General features: G+C 38.2%; 1 protein-coding gene across 4 annotated transcripts in view; it reads right to left on the reverse strand.

Moving 5' to 3' along the window:
- The window catches only part of nlgn4xa (neuroligin 4 X-linked a), a 129,487-nt gene extending 119,181 nt beyond the window's left edge, over positions 1–10,306 (reverse strand). Inside the window, exon 1 of one of the 4 annotated variants that reach the window (XM_067493488.1) lies at positions 9,953–10,306. The gene's annotated coding sequence lies outside the window, so the exon portion shown is untranslated. Of the gene's footprint in view, positions 1–9,647; positions 9,898–9,952 lie in introns of those variants that run through there. The other 3 variants (XM_067493486.1, XM_067493490.1, XM_067493487.1) reach the window with 3 other exon arrangements.
- Positions 10,307–10,628: the final 322 nt, after the last annotated feature.

Consider the following 10,628-nt stretch of genomic DNA (forward strand, 5'->3'; position numbering starts at 1 on the left):
GTCGCGGTGTTGGCTGGTTCTCCAGACTCCTCAGCCAGCACACATGGCTTCAACCACAAGTCACCGCACACAGACTCTTTTACGTAGACAATTTCAATCTTTTCTGGGATTGTCCTCAGTACTTCAAACAAGATGGACTACACCCGAACTTTCTGGGATCACGGATGTTGACTGAGAGCGTTGTCCAAAGTGTCTCAGTCTCCATTGACTGACTGACCAATGGAAACACCTGTACCTCTGATGTGCTCAACTCTCCTGCATCCTCCGCTCCAACCCCCGGCAACATCCAAATGTATGAACAGTCTGAGATGTTCATCGAACCTGACGCTACCAAACCGTCAGATTCGCAAGATGCTGCTCTTACGAATTCAAATTTTTCACCCAGGGAATTTTATTATTTTAATGAATGTTATGATCTTAACTACACTGCTCTATGCCCAATAGAGACTGTCTGTTCCATGACCTTTTAAAACAAACTTTTTAAACCAAAAAGAAAAAAGGGGAGTTGATCATATAATCCTAATAAAATTTATGACTACAACTCATACAGAATCAAAACCCAAAACACTTAAATGTGGATTATTAAATATCAGATCTCTCTCTTCTAAATCTCTGTTAGTAAATTACTTGATAAATGATCATGAAATTGATTTATTATTTCTTAGTTAAACCTTGGTTGCAGCAGAAAGAATATGTAAGTCTAAATGAGTCAACCACCCCAAGTCATATTAATTATCAGGTTCCTAGAAGCACAGGTGGAGGTGGAGGAGTAGCAGCAGTCTTCAACTCTAGCTTACTAATTAACACTAGACCTAAACATAGTTATAACTCATTTAAGAGCCTTGTTCTAAGCCTTTTACACCCAAACTGGAAAACTCAAAAACTACATCTATTTTTTATTGTGTACCGTACCTTATTCATAGTTTTTGATTGAATTTTCAGATTTTCCATCTGATTTAGTGCTTAGTACAGATAAAGTCATAATAGTGGGTGACTTTAACATTCATGTAGACGCTGACAGTAACTGCGTCAACACTGCATTTAATTTATTATTAGATTCAATTGGTTTTTCACAAAATTGAAATAAACCCACTCACTGTTGTAGTCACACTCTACACCTTGTCCTTACATGTGGCATTGAAACTGATAATTTAATAGTATATCCTCATAATTATTTTTTATCTGACCATTTTCTAATAACATTTGAATTTATTTGAACTCCATGGTACAATTCACAAATGCGCAGCTTAAAGCAGACGTCATGGAAGTTAGAAAGGAAGTGGCATTCCACTAAATTGGAAGAATCCTGTTTAGCCTGGAAAAACAGTTTAATAATGTATAAACAAGCCCTCCGTGATGCCGGAACAGCGTATTATTCAGCAGTAATAGAGGAAAACCAGAACAATCCCGGTTCTCTTCAGCACTGTAGCCAAGCTGAGCCATAGTTCTGTTGAGCCTAGAATTCCCTTAACTCTGAGCAGCAATGACTTCATGACTTTCTTACAAATAAAATTCTAGCCATTAGGGAAAAATTTGACCAGATCCTCCCCACAAATATTACAGATGGATCTTCATGTACAACAGCTCTAGGATCATCAATAAGGCCCCAATCTCTCTTAGACTGCTTTTTACTTATAGATCTCACTGAGCTAACTTCAACTATTGCTCCTTCGCAACCAACAACATGTCTTTTAGACCCTGTCCCAACCAACTTGATTAAAGATATTCTACCTTTAATAAACAAGTTCATATTAGATTTGATCAACCTATCTTTAGAAATTGTTTAACAGGTCTGGTGCAGATTTGATTTCTAAGTGTGGGTAATGGGTTGGAGCCATTACAGAGCTTTGCAGGTGTGAGGCAGATGTGGGATTGCAAAATAGGACCAGTGTAGCTTTGAGCGACATTGCAATAAGAAGCTCCGTGCTTGAATTGTGAATTACTAGGATCCAGCTTTACTTCACAACACTCTGCTTTTAACTCAGCGTAATTGAATTCTAGCTCAGTGACAAAGACCCAGAAACACTTTCTAAAAAACATTTTTTGTCACTAACATGTGAATCAGCGCAGGATCTAAATGGTAAAGGTCTGCACTTTTGTAATGCTTTTCTACCTATTGGCACTCAAAGTGCTTTACACTGCTTCTTATTCACCCATTCACACACACCAATGGGGGAGCTGCTGTGCAGCTGGCCAACACTCACTGGGAGCAACTAAGTTGGGGTTCAGTGTCTTGCCCAAGGACACTTTGACATGTGACTGGAGGAGCCGGGGATCAAACCAACAACAGCGGGATTGGTGGACGACCGCTCTACCTTCCTGCTTCACAGTCATCAAGAGGACATTTCACAGATGAAACAGTCCATACATGTCTTCATTCATAAGTTTTACTGAAATTAAAGGCTGCTGGGTTGTAGAAACTCAACGGTCTAAAATGCTGTTAATGGAGCAACTCCACAAAGTGTCCCCAGCTCTGGGACCGAGTTGTTCATGTATTGATTAAACTGACTGTGAAGTAACCTCACACTGCCGATATCATCCATGGGCACACAGGCACTGTTGATATTTCAACAGGGATTTAGGGATTTTAGCTGTTCAGCTTATTCCATCTCTGACATATTACTTGAAGATGAAGAATTAATAATAGTGATGACATTTTTTTTTGTACCCTACATGTAAAATGTGCAAAATCTTGCTAGTAGCTATCCTCAGCTACAATACAGATAGATATAATTGTAAAATGTGGTACATTAGCCCGGCCATACCAGTTAATAGGCTCATTATGAGCCTAAAATGATTAAAAATCAATTTAGTCTTTTCAAGTAATATGCAAAGATGAAATTTTCAGATATTATAAAAATGCATGAGGTAATGCAAAATCTACATCTACTGTACATTGCTGTTAATTATACATTTACATAACTTTTATGTATAACTTTCATATATTTAGTGAGTAGTATGGGTTGGTAACCTGCATTAGAATTAATTGTGAAATAGGATTACATGAACACACAGTTAAAGATTAGTCTAGGACCAAGAACTGATCCTTGAGGTACTCTATAGAAGGATGTCTCAACAGATGTCCTTAATGTCTATAATTAGTAGGCAATTAGTTTGTACTTGATTAAGCCCAGTGATGCACATTGATTTCATAATTTATGCAGTATCATACACCATGTTAGCAATATAGTATGTACTAATCTAAAAAAAAACTTTTGCTTTTTCATTCCTCTTTATTATTTTCTTGTCATGATTCTTTTCAGCATTTTTTTTTTTCTGAGTGCCTGTCCCCTCTATTCAAATTCCCACTTCTCCAAGTCCTGCATTTTAAAAAGCTCCTCTCCATCCACCCAGCAGATGTCCTCACACTCTTTCCCTATTTACCTGATTAAACTGTAAATCTATTCTCCGTTACCTAATGCCAGCCGCACATACCTACAATACACACCCCTTACTCTTTTCCTCATCTGCTCCCCTGCATAATGTTGCCAGATCATGTTGTTATTGTGTTTTAGCCAACCAGCCTGTAACTTATTTCTGTTGTGGTTGCCTGCCTTCTTGTTAGTTCTTTTTTTTACCTTCTTTGAGTTCTTTTCCCTTCTGCCTTGTACCAAATCTGTGACAATACTGTGCTTTTGTGCTGCACAGAGTATTAAAAGATAAATCTGCAATTAATGTATTTACTACAGACTAACTTAATGGTGGACCTAAAGTCTTTACACCCCCCAATGATCTGGGGCCCTTAATTTGACCAGTTGCAAATCCAGCCTCCCTGCCAGAAATAAAAGTCTGGGGGAGAAAAATAAAATTTCTTATGTATTTACCTAAGAACATTTTAACATACAGAAATACTGGATTTAGCCTATTTAATACTTGTTTATGTTTTTATTGTCAACAAATTCTATTTATACCTTGTTGTTGTTTCATTTTTTGGACTCACTGCAACCCCATCCGGCAACCACAAATACACACTTGAGCATTTAATGTGGGTTAATCAACAAAAGAAAATAAACCCTAACAAAAAAAAAAAAAAAAAGTTTTCAATTCTCTCTGGTTTCGTAAAAACTGGTGACCAGCTGTTTCGTCTATTTTTTCAAGTATCGTATAATTATGTTATGTGAGCTGTTTTTAAAAGTTTATATCTTCTGTAAGAACAAATGGCCTTGAAGCTTAGAGCCACAGAGTATAGTCTGAAACTACTGTCTGAAAGGTGCAATAGAACATTGGTTTTAGTCTTAAGGTCAAGATATACTTTATTTTCCCCTTAGGTAAAGTTGTCTTAGATTCAATGATGCTGCATCACAGTTGTCACCAAGCAAGCCTACAAACAACCCCAACAGTTAAGCCTTTACTTGATATTAGCGTAATACTATTACTCCTATTACTACCAATAATAATAATAATAATAATAACAACACTAACAATGATGATGATGATAATAATAATTTACTTTATTGATCCCTTGGGGGAAATTATGGTTGGACAGAGCTGCTCATGATGCTCATGAAGTGAAGGACACTGACATAGTCTGATACAGAAGAGTGTCAAAATTATGCTTTAATAGCATTATAAGAATAAGTTTTTTAATAATGCCCTGGTGGGGAAACAATAAATTCATACTATTATGACCTCCATTATATGTTATTATGATTTACTATACACACTTACCCAAGAATAGAACATATCTTCATTTTAACAGCTAACCTCCTGCTGTGCTGATTACATTCTATACATTTGCATATATTTGAACCAAACACTTTGAGATCATATTTTTATAACAAGTGTTCCAAAAGGATGCCTATGGATTCATCAAACAGCTTTATTAATTATGATGGGACATTTATAGCCTGTGGAGACTGTTAAGAAATGAATTATATTTTTAATTATTCACTACACCATAGATAACCTAGCAACAGGGATTGTTTGGTGTTGGAGTACACCCACAGGCTGTTCATCTTCTGCTGTTTGCTTATAAATGTGTTTAAATAATAATGAAATTCACCATGATATGGAGAATGGAGCTGCCTCACAAGGCTGCACAGAAATAATCAAACATTGAAAGGGGGTGGGGGCTGCGACACATTTCACAGGTGAAATTTCTGTTTATTGTTCACTGAGGCTTTAAGCTTATAAATGTTCCTATGATAAATTGACAGTGTATAGTATTTGTAATTATGTGGTGTTTTATGATAAACTGTCCTTCAAATGGCTCAGGGTGAATGCTGAGCATGCTTCATGGCTCTCCTTGGCTTCAGCACAAAGGAGACAGTGAAAATTCTTCTCACACTTAATGATTATAGTGGATAAGTCTAATGAATACCAATGAAGGTGCTCACTGTAATTTGCATTTCAATAAGATAACATTTTGATCAAATTTAAATTATTTACTTATAACATCACAATACTTTGAACCACTACAGTTGATTATTAGTTACATATATATGATGTACATATTAAATGTTTTTTGTGTGTGTTTGTACCCTGCAAAGGTGCTTTCTTGTGTGAATATAAAATAAACATAATTTGAACCATGATGGAAGTTAGAGTTACTAAACCTACTGCGCATAACTGATAGGGCCTGATTTATGGTATTTTAATAAACATCAAGCGGGTATTGTAGTCTACGTCAGATGGATTTAAACACACTGCATAAGTCATAAATTTCTGAAATTTCTGAAAGCTGAATGCTAAAGAAGAGTCCTTTGCGATTGCTTAGAAAAAATAACAAATATATTTCGAACATGGAAAAGGTTCTGTAACATATCGAAATCTACAGTGAAATGTGGCCTCTTCAGGATGACAGGTTTTTCACTCTGCCTTTGAGTATTCAGAAGAGGTAGAAATATGTACGCCTTCAGACATGGCCATATAATACTTAGCATTTCAAGCACACTCCGGCCTTTACAAACATCCATCTACCTATCCATTATCTTCTTATCATTCTCAAGGTTTCTAGAGGGGTATGGGTAAAATGCACTTATGATTTTACCCTTTAAGCAAGTTAGAGTCTCCAACATACAGTATGTCTGTAGAGAACCTGCACCTGGAGGAAACAAACTACCCTTGGGATCTGTGATTCAAGGTGCTAACTGTTGAGCCCCCCTGCAAATGGTGCAATGACTCTCCTTTTAAAAATGTCATTTACCATTCTCATGGTGTCTCCCACCAGTAAAACATTCCACCATGCTGAGACATTTTGTTCCTCACCTTCCTTTTCTCAGCAATGACAAATCAGTATTGGAGGCTGCATTTTTAACCTTATATTGAGATTACAAATTTTAATTTTATTGTATCCCCATAAATGGTAACTGATAAGTGGTAAATGGCCTGCACTTATAAAGAGCTTTTCTACCTATTGGCACTCAAAGCGCTTTTCACTGCTTCTCATTCTTACATTTGCACTCACAGTAACACAGTAACACACTGACGGGGGGAACGCTATGCAGCTGGCCAACACTAGCCGGGAGCAACTAATTCAGGGTTCAGTGTCTTGCTCAAGGACACTCCATCATCCACGGGGGAGCCGGGGATCAAACCAACAACTGCAGGATTGGTGAACGATCGCTCTACCTCCCTGCGTCACAATCGAATGAAATGATCCTGTTCATGTAAATTAATTTGTTTGGAAAAAATATTTATTTTGCTTATGTGACTTATATAATTGTCATATAAATGGCTGTTAGAAGAGGAATATTTTTTAAATATTTATTTAAGACTTCTTCTAATTCTTGCAAGTCATCCTACAACAATCTTCAAACATCTGACCGCAAACATAAAGTCCCTTTTCCACAGCACCAAGAACTTTTTTGGATCTCAGTTTCTCCACCAGCATTTCCACAAGTGGAACCTCTGTCTAAATGTATTTCTTAAATGTAGTCCTACGCCAAAAATTACCTGGTCTGGAGGTGGGAGTTTTCCTGAATGTTTAGGAAGTGTTAGGTGAAGCGTGCAAATGCTGAACTTTGCAAATTCATCAGAATCCAGCCAGAATTTCACTCTGACAGGAAGCCTGCTAAACAAGGGAGTTGTTTGTTCTGTTTTGAACAATAAAGCCATAATTATAACTTATAAATTATAGCTTTAATGGGACTTATTAGGGGTGGGGTGAGCTGAGAGAGTTCCTGGAGTTCAGTCTGTGAGAAATAAAGTAACACAAATCTAATAATGGTTACCTTAAGGTGGATCTTAAAATCTCAAGGCCAAGTCAAATCCATTATGATGCAAACTTACCAACAATAACTTGATGCCAGCAGTCCCATAAAGCAGTGGGAGGCAACAGTTCAAACTTTCAGTGCTTGATTATCCAAAAAACGTGCAGTGATGTCACTACACAAACAAAACAGTTAAGCTCTTTTGAGATTCTTATTAGCTGTATAGAGTTTTCGTGACAGCAACCAAATGACACCATTTGCTTGGGGAAACAAGAACAATCTCACTTTGAGTTTAAGTTCAAGGATGATTTTATATGTACTCCAAGCTAACTGAAACTAACTGACATTTTGGATACTATAGACCATATGTGAATTTTTTCCACATATAAACTTTTTTACTTCCATACCGAAAACACCTTACAATGATGCTTCTCATTCACCCATTCAGACACACACACAAGCTGACACAACTGGAAGGTGCTTCCATGACCCAACAGGATCAAGTTGTTGTTTAGTGTCTCACACAAAGAGACTTGAGCATACAAACAGAAGGTGCTACAGACTGTACTGCTGACCTAACAATTGGTGGATGGCTTCTCAACATTCTGAGCTACACTCAGTAAACACTATGTTTCTGTATTGCCTATGAGAACTTAAATACCAGAGAAACAGAACCTATAATCCATTGTGGATTAAAAATAGGAAAACATTCTGGTGGCCCTGTCCTGGTGTTTATTCTGACATTCCTGAAGAGGTGCCCCTTCGATTTTGCCCCTGTTCCTTAAAGGTTTGTGAACACTGAGCAAGTCAAGCTAAACACTGGCCTAGAAAGAAGGCTTGTGCCAATTTAATGCCATTCAGTACAAATATTATTGATGCTTCATATGATGGAAGGTCTGCAGTGGAAATTACAACATTATGGAAGCAGATGCATGGTAGCAAAATGTGTTATATATTTGTTGTGTATAAAAACTAGCTTGAGGTTGATCTAGCTCTAGTTTGTCATTTTGACATTGAATAATTTCGTTTAATGTGTTCTTAAAAGTCAACAGGAGCCTGAGGTTAGTGTTAACGAGCATACAATAAAAACAAATAAAAATAAAAAAACACATTGCCACATTCACCAAAGATTATTCTCATATAAAAGAATAAAACCAATTTTCTTCATTCATCCCCTAACATGTTCCAGAAATCTGTGATAATACTCAGAACATGCAGAAGCAATGAATTATAGAGCAATGTTTTGTGCATGTTGTAAATCTTTTACTTTCATTTTGAACATGACTTTTATCTTGTATGAATTGTGCAGTTTGTCAGAGATTTAGCAGGAAGAGCAAGATGTGATTGAAATAGTAGGATATTTGATTGGACAAAGAAATGTAGTACACGAACAAATGTATTTCTACCAATAACATGCTTTTTTGGAGAAATTGGATATGTCCAGCTCTTTCAATCACTGTCAAACAACAACTCTGCAAAAATTACCATAATCTTCAAATCTTTAAACAGGGAATTTACACCTGCCTGAACATTTTTTCCCTCTCTGCAAAAGCTGGTGATGGAAAGCGGCTTTTGCCACAATGACTGCAAGCTTAGCTGCACCGGGGGGAGATATTATTTAGGTAACCATTTCCTTGAAGATTAATTGAATTATCATTTATAATGCTTTTTACAAAGCCAGACCCAAGCCAAGGATCCAAGCCTGCAAAAGAGGTCATTCCTGCACTTTTTGCCAGAGCACGCAAACGTCACCCACACACGCATCAGTATCAACATATCTTGTATTTTCTATTGAAAGAGATTTGATGGTCTTTCTACTCAGTTTAATAACATAAACAGCCACGCTGGACATCATGAGTTCATCTTGTATCAGTCATGTGCATGGCAAAACACACAAGGTCATCCCTGTTACACCAGCAGCTCCTTCTGTTACACAGTCTGCCTGAATGCCACTCAGTGTGAATACAAGCTGAAAATCACAGCATTAACAGCGGTGTAGCTATGCAAGGCAACAACTCCCCCCACCCTTACCACGGTCCTATTATTTATTTATTTATTTATTTTTTTGTAACTTTTTTGTCAAAACCCACATCCAGATATCCACACCACCATCTTGTGGCTGCTCGCATAGTGATGCTGGCAGAAAGAGAAAATGCCCGTCTATGCCTCACCTCAGACACAGGAGTTCTGTTGAGGAAAAAACGCAGGTGTGAAATGGGTTTAAACGCATTGCCAACTTGAAGGAATAGCGCTTTGTGCGGTTACGTCACGGCCACCTCTCCTATCGTCCTGTCGCATTAAAGTTAACCGAGCTGTTGCTTTGACACCGAGTTTGGTTAAAGCACCACCATATGCCTAGTGTGTGTATATGTGTGTGCGCGCGCATGTGAACGGGAATAATGTGATTTGTTATTTGTCTGTCTGTGATCTGTATCTTCGCTCCTGGCTGTGATGGCTGCATTCGTGTTAATCAATCTTTCCTTCGTCAACACGTACCAATGAACAAACCTGATCCGGAGTAGGATGAAAATGCGCAAGAAAAATCCTCCGCTGCTGCGGGGTTGGAGATGGACTTCTGTTTGTAATATTGTAGCGTTCCAGCAAATGTTAACAGTAAATGTCTATGAATAAATTCCCTGTGGATTGTGCTCCACTGTAAGACTCAAGCGCGTCCGGAAAAACCGTCAGTGGAGGTAATGGGGTCCGCGCCTAAAAACGCACAGAAATTCAGCGCCTATCTGTAAATTTAGCCCTTTTCCCAGTGGAGAAAAAGCATCACATCCAGCCGGCAGCGCACTTACCTCAGCGTGTTCCTCCACCGACTGACTTCAGGCGAATTTCCGCCCACATCTAAAAAACACAATAAAGTCCACGTCCAGACTGCTGCTCTGAAAATCTAAAGTAGGAAGCACCGTCCAACTGAAGCCAGACCAAGTATACGTCTTATGTGTGTGCGTGCGCGTGTGTGTGAGTGAGTGTGTGTGTGTGTGTGTGTGTGTGAGTGTGTAAGTGTGTGGTGGGGGAGAACAGAGATGCGTCTTTATCAGCAAGGAAGATGTTTCAATGAGTCATTGCAGAGCCACTGGAAACGTTGCTGAATCTAATTGCTCTCATAGAGAGAGTGTATTGCCAGTGTAAGATTAGTGATAGAGAAACCAGGTCTCCCCCCAACCCCCTCTCTCTCTCGCTCTCGTTCTCTCTAGCTTGTCATTGGACTACACCGACCGAAATTTACTAAGCCTGCAGCCAATGGATTGCCGCATTCTCTCCATCACCCTTAACCAGCCGCTGTGTTGTGGCAGATCTGGTATGGAATGTGAAATAAGTCACTGGCAAGAGACCTGGGGCCCCCTTGAAAGTGTCAGAGCAGTATCACAGAATTGTGAGGGATAGTTTGCTTCACAAAGGTTTCAAGGTAATATTTTAATAAACTGTTGTCTTAGTTATTTTAACCTTTGATCCCAATTAACCTTAAAT

This window comes from Channa argus, chromosome 23, assembly GCF_033026475.1.
Source record: "Channa argus isolate prfri chromosome 23, Channa argus male v1.0, whole genome shotgun sequence".
Lineage (NCBI taxonomy): Eukaryota > Metazoa > Chordata > Actinopteri > Anabantiformes > Channidae > Channa > Channa argus.